Source organism: Monodon monoceros, unplaced genomic scaffold (assembly GCF_005190385.1).
Source record: "Monodon monoceros isolate NGI ecotype Baffin Bay Population unplaced genomic scaffold, NGI_Narwhal_1 Super_Scaffold_12, whole genome shotgun sequence".
NCBI lineage: Eukaryota > Metazoa > Chordata > Mammalia > Artiodactyla > Monodontidae > Monodon > Monodon monoceros.
The window spans coordinates 144,743,163-144,764,294 of NW_021703768.1; the positions used below are offsets into that span (position 1 = coordinate 144,743,163).

Here is a 21,132-nt window from a genome sequence, read left to right on the forward strand (position 1 = left end):
AGAGCGTGGGCTATAGGAGGTCATCCTATGTCATTTTCCCTCCCAGAGAGAGCTACAGCAAATTTTCTTTCTGGGTCATCTAAGATGTGGGCACACCGTGCCTAGGTGAGCATTATTTATTTATTTTTTTGCCTCTTCCCCACCCAGCTTGAGCCCATTTTGTCCTGACAGTTACCACTCTACTCTGGTTGCAACTGGTTTTGTTACCCAGGTGGGACAGAGTCAGCTCTGATTAGGTTTTTAAATTTTAAGCACCACTATCCCCCGACTCCCCCCAAATAATAAAAGTGTACTTTTGTTTTTTTGTTTTGTTTTTTTTTTTCGGTACGCGGGCTTCTCACTGTTGTGACCTCTCCCATTGCGGAGCACAGGCTCCGGACGCGCGGGCCCAGCAGCCATGGCTCACGGGCTTAGCCGCTCCGCGGCATGTGGGATCTTCCCGGACCGGGGCATGAACCCGTGTCCCCTGCATCGGCAGGCAGACTCCCAACCACTGCACCACCAGGGAAGCCCTGTTTTTTGTTTTTAAATGTGTGTTGGGTAATTCTAACACACCTTCCTCTAGTGAATCATTGCTGGCTCCCTGAAACAGATGGGAAGGTCATGAACTCCTCCTCCCATGATGATGAGATAAAAGAATTTGGCACCCAGTAGAGTACTTTTGGGCATCTTATGCTGGCAGCTTCTGGCCACGTAGGGGGTTCTTCCCAGTTCACATATGGCTTATCATAAGTCAAACAAATGCAGTGAGAATCCACACGTTCTGCGTCTGAGAGGCTCTGCTCTTCCTGATGCTTCTCTGAGATTTTCCTTGCATTTGCACAGCACAGCCTTCTTGAGTTCAGGTAAAGAGTGTTTTCTCTGTATTCCAAAGAATTGGCTCTGAGTAGGTGCTCAGTGTGTTTAAAGGATGAAGGAACCTTAACTGAGGAAGGTAACATAATCTATTGGAGGAAGCACTGTACTAAGAGTGGGAAGGTTTAAACTCTAGTCCAGGAAAGCTACCAACAAGCTGCATGACCTTGGACAAACCACTTAACCTCTCTGGGCTCCATTTCTCACGTGTGTCATTGGAGAGTTGAATCTCTAAGATCCTGCCCATCTCTGATAGTCGGCGAGTCTGTATTGCTACAACAGCATAGAAAAAGAGGCAGCAATTTCAACCTTAACACTGCTTGAAAAGCACTTAGTTATTCCGGGGTTTTGAGGGCAGTGGTGTCAGTTTAACATGAAAGATATGGAAGGACTCCTTGTGTTCAGATGTATCCTGGGCGGTACATTGTCCACACAGGCCATTGTGAATCCATGGCACGTCATTGAGAGGTTTGTCCGAACTGGCTCTGTGCTTCTTGGCGGGAGGGACCTGAGACTCCACCAGTCTTCTGAGCCTTTTGAGAGGGGCCAGCAGTTAGGACAGCAGAGCCCCACTTGCTCTACTGGGTTTTTCTCTCCATGCAAATATTTCTGTGGGTCTGAAAAATTGCTTTTCATCAGGTTTGCCCCTGCCAATGTCCCTGATTGGCCAGAACCTAAGTGTGCAGTGAGGTGCTTTGTTTGCTTTGGTTTGGTTTATGGGGGTTCTGGGCTCCCCTCCGGTTACAGCTGCAGGTTTAAAACAATTACAGTACCGGTAGCAAGAGGTTCACTGCAGTGCTCTGCTGTTCGCTTGAGGCCTGTGTTGAGAAAGCAGGTCCCGGTTACCTCTCAGGAAATTTTGTGCTGTTTCAGAGGCCTACAGCGAGTTGTAAATCTCCATAGTTGGTGGGACCAGTCTGCAAACAGCAAAATGGTTTGTACTGTGGTTCAACAGGAAAAAGATAAAATAATTCTCTGAGAGTGAGATGTGTTGTTCCCTCTTCCTTGTTCACCAGGAAATCTGGGCCATACACATCAAGAGACAGACCCTGGGGTTTGTGGAGTGGAGCAGGAGAGATGGTGTTCTTACTCCTGTCCCATGGGAGGGGGCAACTCTGGCCTCCAGGCCCCTACCTTGTGGCCAGGCTTCTTGCACCATTTTACTTCCCATGCCTAACTCTGGTCAGCTACCCCCTTCTCCCTCTCTTGCCAACCTAGGGGAGAACGCTGGGGAGCCCTCCACCGTTTCTTTCTCCTGGTTAGTCTTGGGAAATGGGGACATCCTCAGAGTGCATGTTACAGGGCTGCAGTGCTCCACATGCTTCTTTCCATGCCTGAGGGTCAGGAATGAGGGTCCCAGAGAGAGGAGGAGTATTGCCTTGGAGCAAATTCAGTTCATTCAGCAACCACTCTTGGGGCTCCAGTTCTAAGCTGTATTCCAGTTTTGCTCTGCCCGCTCTTGCCTAGGGGAGTTCATCCACCGTAGGGCTCAGTGCCATCTTGATGCTTACAACCACCAACCTTAATCTTTAGTCCATGTCTTTGCTTTCACCTCAATCCCCGTATCTTTGTCTCTCTGACATCTCAAATTCCATACAGGATAGATGGGGCCACCTCTTTAACGAAGAGACATAATGTTTCAAACAGTTTTTCCAATTCAACAAATGTTTATGATCCTCTGCTATAAACAAAGCATTGACTAGCCATTTAGAAAATACAAAGTTGGCAAAGATATGGTGATGTCCTCAAGGAGCTTGCCTTCATTTGCAAAATGAGGCACTCCTTGTTAAAATGCAGGATGAATTTTCTACAGTAGAGGCATAAGCCAAGTGCCAGGGGATTTCAGAGGAGAGAGCTAGATGATGTTCAAGTCTTTCTTATTGTTTATTACCCCTAAAAATTTATTTAAAAAAACCATAAGAAACATAAGAGACCTTCAGAATTGTGAATATTCAACCTTTCTTAATTTATTAAACTAGATTTTGGTAATCTCTGATTTTTTTTTTTATGATTCGACTTTGGCCCCAAATGTATAAAAAAGACTTCCTGGATGATCTCCTCACTCTCACTTGTTGAGATCTGGAGAGACACTGTGAGATTTCGTAATCTCTGAGTTGTATCCATCAGTGACTTTGGAAAAGTCACATCACTTCTTTGGTTCTTGGTTTCTTTATCTGTAAAATGGGGATAATAATTGGATTGATGTGAATATTAAATGAAATAATGCTTAGCGCAGTTCCTGGATGGTAGATAATGTTCTCTAAATGGTAGCTTAAACTTAATGTAAGTATAATTATTATTTTCATAAATTATTCATTTATAATTATTATATTCATTTTCACTATTATCTTCTCAGAGTTGGAGCCAAAGTACAGCATTAAAAATAAAATGTTGCTTAAATTGATTTTTCCAGAATATAAAGACAGGAGAAAAACTGTGAGAAAGGGGATAAACATATGTACTGCCATAATTATGATAATAGTTAAACTTTGTATAATTTCTTACGGAAACCTTATAAAGTAGGTTACAGTCATTCTTCTACAGATGGAGAAAAACTTGCTTAACTACACCAGATCTTGCTAGTGAGCAAGCTTACAGTTACTTAGCTGGTTTTTAACTACTGATCTGTTTCTTCCCCTCTCAGCCTACCATTAATAAAGCCGATATTTTGAATCAGCACCCTTTTTTACTCACTTGCCATACACTACCACTTGACCTAGGCAAATGATTATGTGATGGTTTGTAAGGCCAATTTAAAGGCAGTGCTTTGCCCACCGGCTTCTAAAGCTGAGGGATGCACGGGTATATATCCTGGAGAGTCAGCTTCTGTTGTGCTTGGACTGCAGTCGATTTTATCAATTTTTTTTTTCAATGCAACAGCTTCAAAAGGCTCTTTTGCCCCAAAGTAGCTGATCTTTTCAAATCTTTGCTATTTCTTTCTGGTAAGAGTTTCAGATAATAGGATAAATGCAGTTAACAACCACATATTTTAGATGATGGAGAAATATTCTAGAACACGTTTAAAGGTTTCACAAAACACAGACACATAGAGTTGAGCGGCTCCTTGGAGAGATTGCCTAATCCACAACTTCCTCATTTTACAGTTGAGGAAACTGGTCCAAAGAGTGGGCATGACCTGCTCAAGATCACACCATGGGTTAGTTACAGAGTTGGGAAGCCAGAGATCCTGATTTTGGTTTCTTTCTTTTTACTTGTGTTTCTCAAAGTGTGATATGTACCACCACATGCAAAATTCTTTTCCTTGGCATGAAGGATAATTTTAGCTATGCACAGTTAAAGTACTGTATCACAGAAGCAGATCATTCGTTCTCTCTCAAGTCCTTTTCAATCTTTCTCATTATGTCAACGATTGTATACCTTTGCTATTTTGTCTTTAATCTTTCTCTGCTAATCTCCTTTGATAGCGCAAAAGGAACAGACCTCGGGTTTAAGTGCCTCTTAGAATTTAATGTAAGTGTTTTGTTTTCCTGGTATTGATTGTTACCTTACCTTCCATCTATGGGAAGCGACAGTGGTTTTCCATTTGAAATAGCAAAATTTTCTTTTAAAATAAATGTATGCAGATTAGAATGAATCTCCTTTATGAAAAAATATTAAGTAAACCATAGTGTAGGCTGTAAATTTTGAGGAGCACAGTGTAGGTTTCACATTGTCAAAATGTGAAATGGTTAACTAAAGCTTGGAAAATATTTGATTCTGCCCTTTAGAATGCCCTAAGCCTTTTGAGGATAGATGTGGCTGAATCCCAGTTTCCTTCTTATTCATGTCATGTCTTTTTTATGTAGCAGCCAGAAAAACAATTATTAAATCAAAAACAAGAACATAAAAACTACCCATATACCAGAGATATATTGAAGGTCTCATTATTGGTAACTTTCCTACAATCCAAGAAGTCGGGTCAGTAGTCAATTTTGTTTCAGTATGTGTGTATTTTTGTGTGTATTTTAAATTATAAACTGCATGCTATTGCATTTGTTGAGGACAGAAACTGGTTTTATTTTTCAGGGACTTACTTAGGCTCTATTTTAAAATTCTATTTTAGACCTCATTCTTACCTTGTTTTCCCCATCTAAAAAGTTCTCTAATTTCTGATTACCTTGCTGTTCAGTGAGAGGGTGTGAATGAAAGAAAAAGTGGCAAAATGCAATTTATCAAAGATTTCCCCACTGTTATCACATTTTAAAGGTTAGAATGTATGGGATGAATGGAATAAGAATATTAAAGTTATTCATCAGATGGGGGCATAGGTAACTTTCTTTTACCTATAAATAGGTATATGCCTATATGAAGTGAATACATGGAGAAAAAGATGTACTAGGTTACACTATTTGGGTGATTTTCCTATTGTCTATAACAGCTAATCTTCCAATATTGCCTGATTTTTTTCCCTGTTCCCTGAAGCAGAAGTTCCTGCTTCTATAATTTAGTCACCCAGAGATGCTGGGGTTCTGAAGACCAATCACTGCTAGCCTGGCATGAGCTAGCCTTCATAAATATCACACAGAACTCATTCATGTCCCCTCATACTGTGGGCCTCTCCTTCTAAGAACTGGCCATTATGTGCTTTTTGTGGAATGCTCCTTCGGCAGAGAATTTATTCTCATTGAGAGGAATCTGAATAAAAAAGAAAAAAGGAAGGCAGAGTCAACTTCTGGTGACTTATGGGCAGTTAGAGTCAAATGTTTGAGAAACGGGCTTCTGAATCAGCAGAGATTTTACAAAGTGCCAGGTAGAGCTGCATACAGGTAGGTAGGGTACTGAGATGCCAAGAAAGAATGCTGCTTCTATTAGGGCTAATAAAAAGACTGCATCGTACGGCTTCCCTGGTGGCGCAGTGGTTGAGAATACGCCTGCTATTGCAGGGGACGCGGGTTTGAGCCCTGGTCCAGGAGGATCCCATATGCCACGGAGTGGCTGAATCCGTGTGCCACAACTACTGAGCCTGTGCTCTAGAGCCCACGAGCCACAACTACTGAGGCCTGTGCACCTGGAGCCTGTGCTCCGCAACAAGAGAAGCCGCTGCCATGAGGGGCCTGTGCACCTCAACAAGGAATAGCCCCCGCTCACCGCAACTAGAGAAAGCCCGCGCGCAGCAGCGAAGACCCAGCACAGCCAAAAATAAAGTTAAAAAAAAAAAAAAGACTGCATTGCCAAATTCAGGGCTAGGAAGGTAAATGATGGCACATTCTTTTCTATTATCAAAGATTAACATGATAACTTGCATATTAAAGTTAGTCCAGACACACTGCTAATGGAGGAGACATACAAAATTAATTTCTACAGCACCTCATAAATTATGATCACTCACTCTTCCCTGCCTGATGCTTTGTCTTGGCAAGAGCTGCATGCAGACTTAGAATGGGTGCCCGTCAGTTCCTAGTGGGACATCTTATGCTCCAGAGGAATTTGGAGAGCTCGGGTGTATTCCCTTCAAGTCCTTAATCACTGCCAGTCTTCTGCTGGGTGTTCCCCTGCTGGCACGTGTGCACTTCATCACCAGCCAGGTTGTGATTTGGCAGGCATTTTTGTTTTAATAGTTAGTAAGGCAATGGAACTGAGCTGAGATGAGAAGAGTGTGGAAGGTGGGGTAAAGAATGGGAGAGAGGAAGGAAGAGCTGCTCTCTCTTCATGCAGGAGATTCTCCATGTAGAGTTGGGGACAGCATCTTTGGGTACCTGCTCCTTGAGCCCTATAGAGGACCAACGCTCGGCCAACACAGGAACCCAAGCCCAGCCTCTGAGAGCTCAGGCTCTGGAGTTTGAATGCCTGAGAGTGAGACCTGGTGCAGGATCTCAGGCAATTTGCTTAACTTCCTCAAGCCTCATTGTGCGCACCTGTCAAACAGGGACAATAATAATACCTACCTGATAGCAATGTATCTTTTAAATTTTGGTATAACTTACATACAGTGAAATGTACAAATCTGAAGTGTACAGCTCAGTGAATTTTTTTTTACATTTGTAGACACCCGTGCAACCACCACCCATGTCAAGATACAGCATATTTCCATTACCCAGAAAGTTACATATGGATATTTAAAAAAATATGATAATAATAGCTTCCATTTTCATGGTGCTTACCATGGGCCAGGTTTGCTGCTCTAAGTGCTTCACATATTCTTATTTCATTCTCACAGTCTTGTGAAGGGAGGTGCTCTTATTATCTCCACTTTACAGACAAAGACACAGAGATTTAGAGAGATTAGGTGACTTGTCCAGGGTCACACAGACAGTAACTGAGATTCCTGCTCTTAGCATCCATCCTGTACTCCGCCTTATCGAGGGGCCTGGTACTTATTAAGTGTGTCAGAAGAATGAGAATGGCGCCTCCTTAATGTCTGACAGTTCTTTCCATTCCTCGTCCTCACAGTCCAGTTTATCCCTTTGCCTTATCTTGGGCCAGTAGGCTGTGCATGATGCTCTAGCAGGAGAGCCCTTGAGGGAAAGGACCAGGTTTTAGCTACATTTCCATCCCAGTTTCAACAGCCAGGTGCATTGTAGATACTCTAGAAATAGTCGTTGGCTGTTGTGCCCTGCAAACCCTGCTTTCCAGTTCCTATTCTATTGGCCTTACTTGGTAAAGTGACAGTATTGACAAACATACTGGTTAGGTCACCTGGGCAGTTTGGGCTGCTTACCCCTCTTTGGACTCTGCCTAAACCTTGTCTTTGTGATGAGCTAAAAGTTTCAAGCGAAAACCTCTCATGTTACCAAGCCCCTCTAAGCTCCCTTGTCCCAACTTCCTGTGTTCATATATCCCCAGTCAGTCCCTGTCCAGACCCCAGCTGCTTTTCCTTCTCCTCTTCCTTGCTTCTGTATCTTCTTTCCCCTCCTTTTCCTTTCTTTTCATTTCATTGTGGTCTTCATGATCATCACCAGATAAACTTTAATAAACTGCTCTCTGCTAAATGCACTGTGATTGCTTATTATAAATTCTTTATGGACGGAGGTCATGTACCATGTATCTTTCATATAGTTGAATTCATGCTTGCACATTTATATGAAATCATTCTCAGACCTTTGTCCCTTTGACATCTTCATCTGAATGTCTTACAGGTACTCAAACTCAACACTTCCAAAATTGTATTCATTCTGTTCATGAAAACTTTCTCTTCTTCCATTATTTTTCTGCCGGTCATTTGGAGTTAGCCTTCAAATCTTCTTGTGCCTTATTTTTCACTTTCAATAAATCACTAAGGCCTTTGAATCCTTCCCACATATGCCTTGAGTCTGGTCACTTCTCTCAGTCTTTACCACTTATGTCCTGGTCCTATACACCCCAGTGCTTGGCATTTGCTAGGCACTCCATAAATATTTGTCCAGATGAAAAATAAATGAAGATGCCATGCAAGGACAAGTACACGTCATGGGTCCTCCTCCACTTATTGTTTTCGCGTTTTATGTGAGCACATAACGCAGTCAAATGAATGAAAACCATTAGCTTTTCTCAGGTTCTTTTTAGAGCTAAAATTCCACAACTTGACGTCAAAAGCAGCTAATCACTACTGAACTTAATCTAGAACATTAACATTAAAACTCAAAATACAAAAAAATCTCTTAAAGAATTTAGTGCCAGAAAAAGCTGTGTTTCTCTTGAGGAATTGGTTCTCTTCTACTTCAGTGATCCATACACTCTAGAACTTGGATGATCTCCTTCATTGTCAGGACAGTTTTATCACACAAGTGAGGAGCTACATTTTGTGGGTAATTGAAGCCCTTATGTTACCTTTTACTTTGGCGTGTCATCTCCTTTTTGCATCTTTTTGGACTAAGGTAGCATAGGAAGGAATATATGTAACTAAAAATAAATATATCAACAAGTCATGCCTAAAATAAAATATTAATGTCATTTTCATAGGAGTACAATCTGAGATTCATCGGCAGGGACTGAACATAGTGGAAACACAATGTGTTTCATCGTGTTTTTATACTGTTCCCGTCAATTGACTGGTTCTTTTCTTTATTACGCTTGGACTACCCCATGGGTAAGGACCATATGTTGTCCTCCCTCTGTACAGAAAGCTCATTACATGTTGTTGACTGACATGTATTCTCTTTACTTTCTCCCTTCTCACACTTTTCTGATTTCCTCTTCATTGGCTTCAGAATCAAAACAGGATCTCTTTGATCATCTCATTTAAATTTTGGGCCTAAGTGGGTGATTCATTTCTCAAGTCACTCTTTTGCTTTGGGCCTCCCAGGGGAGGGCTCATGTCGGTTCTGTCGCATGAATGGAGAAATGAAGCAGGCAAAACCCCCTGCCCCCTGAAGGCTGTCTCTCTTCTCTGCCTTCTTAGCTGAGTGCTTCTAGAAAAGAAAAACAGGCCAGAAGGAGAAATTCTTCCCATTTTCATTTTTATTTGGGCAGGATCAGGGGGAGGGGGAGCATAGCAATGGTTTTTCCTTCCTCTTTGGAGTTTGCTTCCAATTCTTCAGCTTGTTTGAAAGCTGTTACACTCGTCTGTTCTCCCTTTGTAATAAACAACACTAGATTTTAAATGTGTGGGGTTGTGAGAGGGACCCCAGTTTCCTCTCCTCTGGAGCTGTCGTGGGGAAGGTGAGGGAAGGAGAGAATCAGGTGATGACTGGAAACAGTTACACAGCCCTTCCATTTTGCTAATGCTTGAATCCAGGAGAATTTTCTCATTTAATTCTCTGAAATGAAGGGCCCCTCTGTTGGCCTTAAAGTGCAAATGAGAGGCTTTTAGTGTGTGCTTGTCTCAGAAATGGAATGCCGGCTGCTCACATTGATCCAAAACATTGCTGTTGGTTTTTGTTCTTTTTGGTATGTGTAAGTTTTGTGATGCCAGCGATACAGGATCATACGTGTGCAGCTTGAGGATTGCCAGTAAGTGGCATTATTATTCTAAGTTGCAAGCAGAAGTGTACAAGGAAGTTCAGGGAGCGCTTGCCTGAGCCTTCTTTTAGTCTCTCCACATACAAAAGGGAGTATGAAAATCTGAGGCGTATACCCCAATCATTTCAGTTTACTGCCTCCTCTCGGAACTCAGTTCTCTGGAGTTTGGTATTTCAGACAAAGGACACTTGGTTTGAATGATGGAGAGAACAGCTTCTAGTCCATTTTATTCCAGTACGCCAGGACCGAGGTGTTTTGTCGAGTGTGCGTGCCAACTACTGGAGTTTCGATGTGCTCTGCTTTGGACTCAAAAACTTCTTAGGTGTAGCATCAGATCCCTATGCCTCATTACACTTAATACAGGCACATCCAATTTTATTGCACTTCACAGATACCACTTTTTTTTTTTTTTTATGAATTGGAGGTTTATGGCAACCTTGTGTTGTCAGATGACGGTAAGCATTTTTTTTAACAATAAAGTATTTAAAAATGAAGGTATGTATTTTTTTTTAGACGTAATACTATTGCACACTTAATAGACTACAATGTAGTGTAAACAGTATATGCACTGGGAAACCAAAACAATTTATGTGACTGGTTTTATTGTGGTATTTCACTTTATTGTGGTGGTCTGAAGCCGAACCTGCAATATCTCTGAGGTACGCCTATAACTACAACTAAATTTGTATGTTTTATTTGGATCCTCTTATGGGCATTTTAATCCCCATTTTTGGAGGAAGAGAGGTAAAGTGACGTATTTGACATCACGCATCCTGGCAGTAGTAAGTCGGGGATTCAGACTTAGGTCTCTGGACCCTCAATCCAGAGTTCTGCCCACTTCTCCATAACTGCCTTTGGGATCAGATGAAGCCAAGGATGGAAAGATGTTACAAGAACGGCTGCTCAGGGGAAGTGGTGAAGGTGAAGAAACACACATGCAGTTCTCCTCCCGGACACCCTTCTTCCAGCCCCTAGCTACTGCCATGTGATTTCTTCAGGGACAGCACAGGGTAATGGATAGTGAAATAACCCAACACCAGATAGGTTTCTGATTCTGAGAGGTGCCCTCGGTGTAGGCAGACAGGGCTCTCTCTCTCTGAAATCAGCAAAGACTCGTTCACTCATCTAACACTTCCTAGGATCCTACCGTGTGACAGACATTGTGCTATGAGCTGCAGGAGACATGACTTGATGGAGATTAGGTGTCTCACCCCACGCTCTCACTGTCTTCTGGGAAACAGGGAGTGAGAGGTTTGAAGGTCATGATTGCTATCTGCTAGCCAACTGCAGTGAGACGGGTAAGCTCAGGTTATTCAACCAATTGGAGTTGAATAAATGGTTGGTTGAATTTTAAAAAATGAAAGACGTGAGTGACTAAACTGATGACTAAATCACTGAGTTGATGAATGTTCATTATTATTTAAATCTATGATTCTAGGACTGCGATTTGTTGTTTGTTTTATTCCCCTGGTACTGTAACCTTCACTAAAACATACAAAACAACCAACCATTAAACAAACCAACCAGCCAGGGTCTTGGAATTCCTACTTAAGGCTAGCTTAAGGGAGCTAACAAATTCAAAGGGTGGCTGCCTTCAGTTTGCAGAATCTCAAAGTTGGGAATAATTGTTTGTACTCATGAGCCTGTGAGTGAAGTTGGAACAGCGCTGGCACTGGAGTCTACCGTGAAATCTTACCTCTGTTGGAGTCACACTAGCTAACTGACCCTACGCTGGGCAAGCTGCTTAGAGTTCCTATTTTCTCATCTGTAAAATGGGGACAGTGCAATGTACAGAACAGATTTTGGTAAGGGTTAAGTAGTTTCCCAATATGGTGCCCAGAACCCAGCAGGAGTTCAACATATGTTACCTAGCTCTCATACTTGGTATTCCACTCAGCCACTCCCTTTCATTCTCAATGGATTTCTAGACAAATGGTTTCTACCCTTTCTTAAAATTTGACTCCTACTGCTGAGAAAACCCTGTTTGAGTATGTGACCACAGATTAGCTCAGAAAGACTGGTTAAGTAAAGATTGAAATTCATGGAGCCAGGGAATCATGTGAGTCTCCAGAGGAGACAGGGGCTGGGGTGAAGGGATTAAAGGATCTGTGTAGCATAGTACAAAAGAAAGGCAGTGGGGTCAAGGATGATATGCTCTGGAAGGGTGTGGGTGGTACTTACTGTTATAATAGGTATCCTAAGTGCTTATAAATGGATTTGAATTTCAGATGTCACTGAATTGGAACAAAATGGGGGCAAAGGATGTAAGACCCAGCTCCTGCCAGTCAAAAAGCTACCTTGACTCATTTCTCCTCTTGCATGAATTTGAAATGTTGCACGGAGCACATTGCTTTGATGAGAATCCTCCTTTAAGGACTGCCCGGATTATCCAGTGTAGAGGCCAGCTGGTTCAGCCCCAAGCTTTTCATTGGCTTCTCCTTCCATTAGCCAGGGTTAGGAGATGGATGAGACAGTCTTCTAAGGCTGAGCTACACTCCTCTGGTGTGGCATCGTGAATGTAATCATTCTAAGCATTAGGGAACAAATCAAATTTTGGGTCACTACTCAGTTGGCCATATCTGCACCTTTATATTCCTAAAAGCACTTTCGATGGAGCTAGACTGTGGTTTAATGAGTGTGCTGGTTAGGGAGGAGGTTGGTCACAGTGGCGGTGTGGAAGTGCAGAGGGGTAACCGAAAGTGGAAGCACCTGTCAGGACACACTGATTATGTGTCATATATAATATAATATCGGGCACACTGATTATGCCCTAAGAGCTTGCAGAGGTGTGATAATGGGCCATCTCTGCAGCCACTTCACACTATCAGAGAAATGTTGATGGGAGTCTTTTCATTACTTGCTAGTTGAGGCAGTGAAATGGGCTTCATGATTAGATCCTAACTTGATAAACCCTAAAATGAGTCTGTTATTCTCTCCAGCATTCAAAATGCATATGCTTGCACATCTATATAGTACATTTAAACCCATCAGCAAGTTCGATTCTGCCTCTGAACTGTAACCCAAGTCTGTCCATTTTCCTTTGTCTCTCCTGCTACAAACGAATCAAGTTTTTATCTCCTTTCCCCTTCACTATTATAGTAAGGAGGCAGGGTAGTTTAGTAGATGTGAAAATGGGCTCTGAGATCACATTTTCTATGTTTAAATCCCAGCTCTGCCACTTACTAGCTGTGTAATCTTAGGCGAGTTACTGAATCTCTCTGAGTTTTAGTTTCCTCATCCATAAAATAGGTACAATGATAGACTTCTTCAAAGAGAGACTGCCTGGTAGAGAGTAAGGGCTCAATAACCATTAAACTTCTTTTTCCCCTCTATGAAAAGCCTCCTCAGTCTTCTCCTTCCTTCCTCTCTAGGCCCACCCCCTAACCCTCTATTAAAAATACAAAAGCAAAACCTCTTTATCTCCACCCAGTAATCAAACTCCTTACCATGGGCCCCAGGGCCTGATGAGACCTGGCCCCAGCCAAACTCTCATATTATGCTTCCCATTTCCTATAATCTGGCCACACTTATTTCCACGTGATTCCTCCAACATGTTGAGCAAATTTCTACCCCAGGGCCTTCACATGCTATTTCCTCTGCTTGGAATGGTTCTTCCCTGAGATCTTTCTAGGCTGTTCCCTTCTCACCGTCAGGTCTCAGCTCCAGTTCTCCGTCTCAGAAGCCTTCTTAACTGCCCCACATGGAACAGTCTTCCCTGCACCTCCAGACTCTCTTTCTCAGGTTACCCAGTTAACTGTCTTGCTGGGAGCTATTGGCATTTGTTGTAATAGCATCAACTCTCAGGGCTCTTCCCATGTCTCCTGTAATCGTGATCATTTTTGTGTACAAGAGCTCCAGGAGGACTCTCTCTCCCAATAGCCAGCCCCTGCCTTCTCTGGCTGCCCTCAGGCAGCAGGGCCTGCTTTGCCTGGACACTGAGAGCACCTGAAGTGCCCGGGACCACCCATCCCCAAGGTCTAAATACTCCAGCTGCTTCACCCCTGTGGCCCACACTGTCCCCAGAGCTCCCCTTCTGTGAGACTTGAAGGCTACCTGGCCTCCTTCCCTTCATGGTCCCACTTCCCTACTCCCCTTCCAGTGTTTTCTGGAACACCTCCTTATTTAATACACCTTCACCCAAACCTCATCTCAGAGTTTGCTTCTGGAAGATCCAACCTAAGACAATTATTATCTTCTTAAATTGTTTCTGATATCCCACTAGAACAGGATATCCATGAGAATAGTGCCTGTTACAATAAATTATGTCTATATATGTTTAAGGCTATAAATATATGCATATAGACTATCAGAGCTTACAAATTATATTTATAACCAGTGTGACATTTTTGGACATAACCACACTCACATCACTGTGTAAATTCCAACAGTTATACATCAGTCTACTCTTCCTGCCATCACTATGCTTCTGAATGGCAAACACTAACTTGTTATAGGGGTTCGCTTGTAGGTTTAGTGCAGTATCATGCTTTATGTTAAATATAAAGGCTATATGGCAAAAGCAATAGCTTGGTTTGGACTTTAAGTGGGTATCTAGTATAAAGTTCTGAACGTATGTTTCTTCTTTAGGATTTACTGCCTAATTATATTTTCACCCCTGTAAGATACCTGAAGAGAAAGTTTGCAGTTGCTGAGTTCTGAAATCTCTAAATAGGCTATGTTTGTTGAGCTGGGGAGACACATTCTGGCCCTCAGGGTTCGTAAAGTGGAGATGTATGTCATGGCTGAGGCAGGCTGGAGGGGGAGTGAGGAGTGATTCTGACATTGTACTTAGGCGTGTTTCTGCGAAGGTAAGGAGAGTGAATCACGAGGAGCTGCTGAAGAATGCGCGGGGGCACAACGGTGGTAGGGTTGTAAAAGGCTTGTAACCTGATCTGGAGTATGAAGTTTGTGGGTAGTTACTGATTTCCCAGTGGGTGGAATTACTTTCCTTCATGAGGCGCTGGCTGGAGGAAGGCGGTTGTGACAACAAACTGCTGTCAGATTAGAGCTGTGTGTGGCGGTCCTCCTTCATGGCTAGCTGATGGAACCAAGTGGCCTCTGGCATCTGCAGATGCTCCCCCTACCAAACAGAAGGAAAGCGGCCAAGCAGAGCAGCGCTGGCCCTGCTCAGCTTTGCCTGGGGAGAATGTTGGGTTTCAATTAGGGGTCTTCCCTGCTTGCCAAAAGGCTGGGGGTGGGCAGTGTGGGAGAGCAGGGCAAACCTTGGCCATCACAAGTTCCTCGCTCTCCTCCAGGAGGGTTGCGCGGAGCTGAATTCGCCTTTCAGTCAATAGGAACTTGACCAAAGCAGAACGACTTTCACTTTAAAGCCTGTGAAAAATCGAACAAGATTGAGGAGTCCATTAACCCATGCTGGTGATAACGTAAGGGGCTGGCTGTGAGTGGAGTGAAATTCCAAGCGAAGGCTGCCACAGGCCGGCTTAGAAATGGGGTAACCACACTGAGGACATGACTGAGGCCCTGACACACACACCTTGTGGGTTTAACCTTTCTCCCCACAGTAAGAGAGGGATTCCCAAATGTTCTCAAGTGTCTCTGTTCTGCTGGTGGAGCCAGGATGTACCTGGGATGGAAGATCAGCAAACATTTCCCTAGTGGGGCCATAAGGTGCCAGTCTCGTCTTCATATGTTTCATGAGTGATTCTTTTGGCTCTACCTCCCTTCACCTCAGCTTCAGGGAGGAGAGGCAATGCCTTCTTTCTATGGGCATTGCTTTGTATCCAGAGTCCTCTGCAGACCCTCCCTCAGTTCTGGGATGAGGTACATGCAGATCACTGTAGGACTGGTACTGAACTGGTACCTCTCAAAAAACCACGGGGGATGATGGTGTACACCAACTACTGGAGACGGTTTGGATTTAGAATGTGGAGCAGTTACACCTTTTGTCCTCAGCTTTGGACCTCAGCTTCATTTCTGGGATGTTAATGAGAACCTTACTGTTCGTCCTGTTACATAGACGATAGCCACGTAATGTGGGAAATGGGAAGATGAAATTCTAGTCTGGATACTACAGGAGCACAGAACAGGGTCACCCAAGTCAGAGTTGGGGTGTCAGGAACATTGTCCTAGGGGATTTGGCAACTAAGGTAAGACCTAGGAGGCAGGGAGGAGTTAGTCAGGTGAAGATGGGTGGGATAAGTACATTCTGGGCAAAGAAAATAGCGTGCAAAAACTCAGAAGCAGGAGAGGAGAGGCTATTGTGGAGTGATGCAGGAGGTGGAGGGTGGAGAGGTAAGGAAGGGCCTGCCCACTAAGGGCCTTCAGCTATGCCAGAGCAGCGGTCAAACTCACCCCTGGGAGACTACTGAAGCCCTTCAAGGAGAGAAGTCCCGTGGTCAGGTTTGGGTTTGGGGAAATTTCCTGCCGCTGAGATTGGAAGTGGGAGGTCAGTTTGGGAAACTTGGAACAGAGGATGCAGGAAGTTGGCTTGGGGGTGAGATGGGTTTGACCTCCTGATGGAGAAGATGTTGGGGATAGAGAGAGGGAGAAATCAAGTCTGCCTGGCTGACTGTGTGCCGGAGGGTGTCTTTGCTCAGAGTGAGCAAAGAAGGAGCAGGTTTGTGGGGAAGACAGCAAGTTCAGATGTAGTTCTTAGGAGTGTTTTCCTCTGGGGCTGCAGTTGTGGCTGAGATCACAGATATATCTGTGGCCTGATGCACCTCAAGGTGGTTTTCCAAAGTGGACAAAGGATACATTTTGATCCTTCCATGGAGCTGATACTGGGGAGAAGGAGGTGACGAAAAGGACCATCTTATTTGAAGTACACCTGAGTCGTGAAATTATTGCAAAAGCATATCACACTTCAAGAGAGCTGTGAATTCAGGCAGTGGCATCTTCTGCCATAGGATAAAAGTTTCTCTGAAAAGGAAGACTCCAGAGCCCAGAAACACTGCATTTTCCTCTCTGCAGGTCGCTTTGACAAAAGAAAACTCCTTTCTATGAAAATACAGAGTTGAGTAGCTCTGCGGGTTCCTAAGTTCCTGGTCTGAATTACAGTTTGGACTTGTCATCACTTGTTGGCCGATCTCCAGGCTTTGTGGGGCTCAGTTACCCAGGCTCTGTTAGCAGGTCTCTCACGCTCATTGCCTCTACCTATAAAGATTGATTTAAGGCTCTGCAATATTTATCTTTTAACCGTTTCTGTTTGTTTGCTTGACATTCAAGCCACAGTTTAGAAATGCTGCTTCCTGAAGCTTTACAGACTAATGTAATTTCACAGCTCCAATTACAAATGAGAAGAATTATTTCATTTCAAAACAGAGGAGCCAGATGTTTCTGAGAAATCATGGTTAACGAGAAGACAAAGTACTTTCTGCAAAACAGGCTATGTTATTAATGGCTTCCTCAGCTCAAATCCCTCTGACTCTCAGCACGAAGAGCCCTCGTCCTGTGGGGATGCTGGTTTTGATCACCTGTAAAGTCGGTGACTTTCAGATTGATAAACCACGGCTTCTGCTGCGGTCTGGTCTGTAGCTCCCACGACCTCAGTGGTCTGTAAACAATGCAGACATGTCCACTGTCTTTCCACCTAGCAAATACATCCTTCCTCCTGCCACTTCCTTTGGACCTCTGTTTTATGGATCATAGAGTTTTGGATGGGGATTTAATAATCATTCCGTTTAACCCTTCATCTGATACTTTGAATACCTCTTCATTATCCCTGCCCAGAGACAGCTACCTACTGCTTAAATATTTCTAGGGATGGAGAACTCACTATTAGACTTTTCCATGAGAATCTACTAATTTAGCTCAATTTTAAGCAGAATGTAAAGTCCGGTGACTTCTCAAGGAGATCTTCATTAATATCTAAAGTCTTCCAACGGGCCTTTTCCCTTGCACCCACGTCTTTGTAATAAGATCTAACTGAAGTATCTCAACTAGAATACCAACAGAATGAGCTTTTTAGGAAAAACCTGGCCTTTACTATTCTATAGCTCTGTTATATGGCCACTGACAGGTTGCCACTCCCAGGAGGTAGAGGCACCAGGGTTTTTCTTGTCTACTTAAGCCTGCCTATTATCTCTGTTGGCTCTGCTGCTGTGATGGGCAAGCAACCCCTGGTTACATTCCCTCCCACCCCAGAATAGTGACTGGCACTTAGGGAGCCTTCAATAAGTGTAGTAGACCGACTGACTAAATGAATGAATGAGTTAATTAACTGCCTCAGTAGATTAACCCTTTGTCTACCTTTACAAACCTCCTCTCTGCAGGTCCTAGTGATCCCATTTACAGATGGAGAGGTTTTAAGTGATTTTTAATCTTGGATCACAAAAGCCTATTGCTCTAGGCTTTAAAACATTGTCTTACTACGCTTTAAACTCAAGACCAGCTTTCTTTAAGGGCTTATCAAATCTTTAGCTTCAACAGAGAACAAGAATGTTGTATCAGAGGCTAGGAGTCTAGCGGGGTAGAACCCAGCACTTTTATTCTCATTTGCCATCACCTGGACTACTGCAGTGGCACATACACTGGTCTCTGTCTGCTCTTTGGTCTTTTCTTCCTCCAGCTGCCCTACATGCTACAATGACATGAATCACCTTAAAAAAACATCTTTTGAAGACTCCCTTTGCCCAGAGAACTATGGAAGAACAAGATTTTTGTTGTGTTTTAAATTTCCTTTATTAGAATCTTTTTTATTTTACTAGCAAAAATTAACTTTAAAGAGAGGAAGACTTTACAGTTCTTACCTAACTTAAGTGAATGCACAGTTCTTATCTTCTGATGGGGTTTAATTATGAAAACATCAGTGAAGGGAGTTAAGTTTCATGAAGTTGGTGAGGTCATTCATCTCCCAAAGACAAAGAGTTTACAACTTCAAATGAACTCACCTAGTTTTTCCTACAACAAGCATTTTTACACATACAGTTTCCTCTAACAAACAAAAAGTTTCAAAGTTACAAGTTAACATCTTTTAGAAGATAACTTTTAAAACAAACTTCTGCATGAAATTTGCAGGAAATTTCTTTACCCCTTTTAATAAACAGACCTGGACAAAATTTCAACGGACTAAGTATAGATTTAACTTAAATATTATGGTAATTGGTATGTAAATATTATCCAGTCTTTTTTTCTTCTCTCTCTAAACAGAGGGTAATGGCTAACTCAGCACCTTGTATTCTCAGAAGTCCTTAGGCCAACCATTTCTTGAGTCCAAACAAAGTACCATTAATCCGTGGCCCATGATTCCATCTATAACATTAAGCAAAGCTGAATCAAAATTTTTGTTGCCTGTAATTTTCTGTTTCCATAGAACTATAATCTTACACCACCCATTGCATTTAAGAATTTTCCTTTTCAATGTTATCTCCTGTTATTCTACTTCCAAGAGACTATTCTACTTACCCAGGTCCATGTACTCTATTTTTATTTTTATTAAAATTTTATTTTATTTTATTTTACTATTGAAGTGTAGTTGATTTACAATGTTGTGTTCATTCCTGCTATACAGCAGAGTGACTCAGTTATACACATATATACATTCTATTTTTAATATATTCTTTTCTATTATGGCGTATCACAAGATATTGAATATAGTTTCCTGTGCTGTACAGTAGGACCTTGTTGTTTATCCATCCTATATATAAGTGTTTACCTCTGCTAATCCCAAACTCCCACCCCATCCCTCCCCCACCCTCCTCCCCCTTGGCAGCAACAAGTCTGTTCTCCATGTCTGTGAGTCTGTTTCTGTTTCATAGTTAGGTTCATTTGTGCCGTATTTTAGATTCCACATATAAGTGATATCATGTGGTATTTGTCTTTCTCTTTCTGACTTACTTCACTTAGTATGATAATCTCTAGTTGCATCTATGTTGCTGCAAATGGCATTATTTTATTCTTTTTTTATGGCTGAGTAATATTCCACCATTGTATACGTTGCTACATCTTGGTCCATGAACTCTAAATCACTCTCTGTTCTCTAAATTCCCACTCTCCTGATGGCAATATTATTTACTCATCAGTGACCATCTCAAATGATACCTCTTCCATTCACGCCATCAAGATTTACTGAGTAGCTACCATGATCCAGGTACTGTGTTGGGCACCTGAGATTTAGTCTGGCTGTCATGAAGCTTACACTTTGGTTGGATGAATGGACATTAATTATACTAATTAGAATTTAATTACAAACTGACATTAGTGCTCTGAGAGAAGGGACGCAATTCTACCAGAGCCTATAAAGTCTTCTGTGAACCTTCCAGCCATAGATCATTTCTCTCTTCTGAAGCCCTCATGGTATTTTATGACTCTACGAGTCTGAATTCTTTGGTTGTGAGTGACATAAACCTAGTCTGATAAATTTAACCGAAAATAAATGTATTTGGATGATAGGGAGCAGTTTAAGAATCAGAGGAAAAGCTGGGGAACCAGTCTTCAGAGAGGGGAGATTCAGAATAGCTCTGGGAGAGGAAGCAGCAAGCCTCCCCAGGGCACTTCTGGGCAGACAGACGAGCTCCAAGAAAGATAATACCCTTTGTCTAGTGATGATGAGCACAGGCTCTGCAGTCAGACTGGATCCACCACTTACTAGCTCTGTATACTTGGGCATGTCCCTCTGTTTCCTCATCAACAAAATGGGAGAAATAACAGTATCTACCTCCTAGACTCGAAACTTCAAACATGGTAAGCGCTCAATATGTTAGCAATGTCAGCAGTAACTGTTATTAAAGTTCCCTTAAGGTTCAGATCAAGAGGTTATCCTAATTAGGGTCAGGTCCCCAACCCTGGTCCAGAGGAGGGCAGGGAGCCTTATGACAGTATCCCTAGGTTTATATCCCATAGCAGGGTGGCTCACCAGGGTGAAACCAGGGTGCTATGCCAGAGCAGGTATAGATGCTAGGCTGACAGAACAAGAGCTGATGTCTGATTCTTCCCACCGGTATCTTATTCTGTCTTCTGCCATTGCCCTTTGTTCTGTTGCTGATCACCTCTGTCGTATTTTAAGTATCTAATGGGTGAGAACCATATATTATCTCTGTACTTCCAGAAATACAGTGCCTTCCACATCAAAGATGTTCAGCACCTACTTGTTGTATTGAATTAAAATAAAATTGACATATATGATTCACATTTCAGCTCTAGAAGCATCTAGGTAGGGATGGCTTGAAATTTGGGGGGATTTTTTTGATCTCTCAAGGTTTGCCATTTTTAATAGAAATATAGAAAGAATGCTGTGTAGGATTTCAGAAACTTCCGGGTATTTCCTGAGACAGCAAAGCCAAGAGAGTTACCCATCTTTGCAAAGGTTTTAACTTATTTAAAATGAAAGTCATGGTGTATAAGGGTGCAAGTGAAAAGTTGTTCATTTTTGTACTGTTTATGCCAGTGAAAAATGTCCATCAATAGGGGTATGACTAAATGAACAAATATGTCCATAATAGA

General features: G+C 42.6%; 1 protein-coding gene across 7 annotated transcripts in view; it reads left to right on the top strand.

The window, feature by feature from the left end:
- DOCK2 (dedicator of cytokinesis 2) overlaps positions 1 to 21,132 on the top strand; it is a 405,468-nt gene that overhangs the window by 125,952 nt on the left and 258,384 nt on the right. The window lies entirely within an intron of this gene.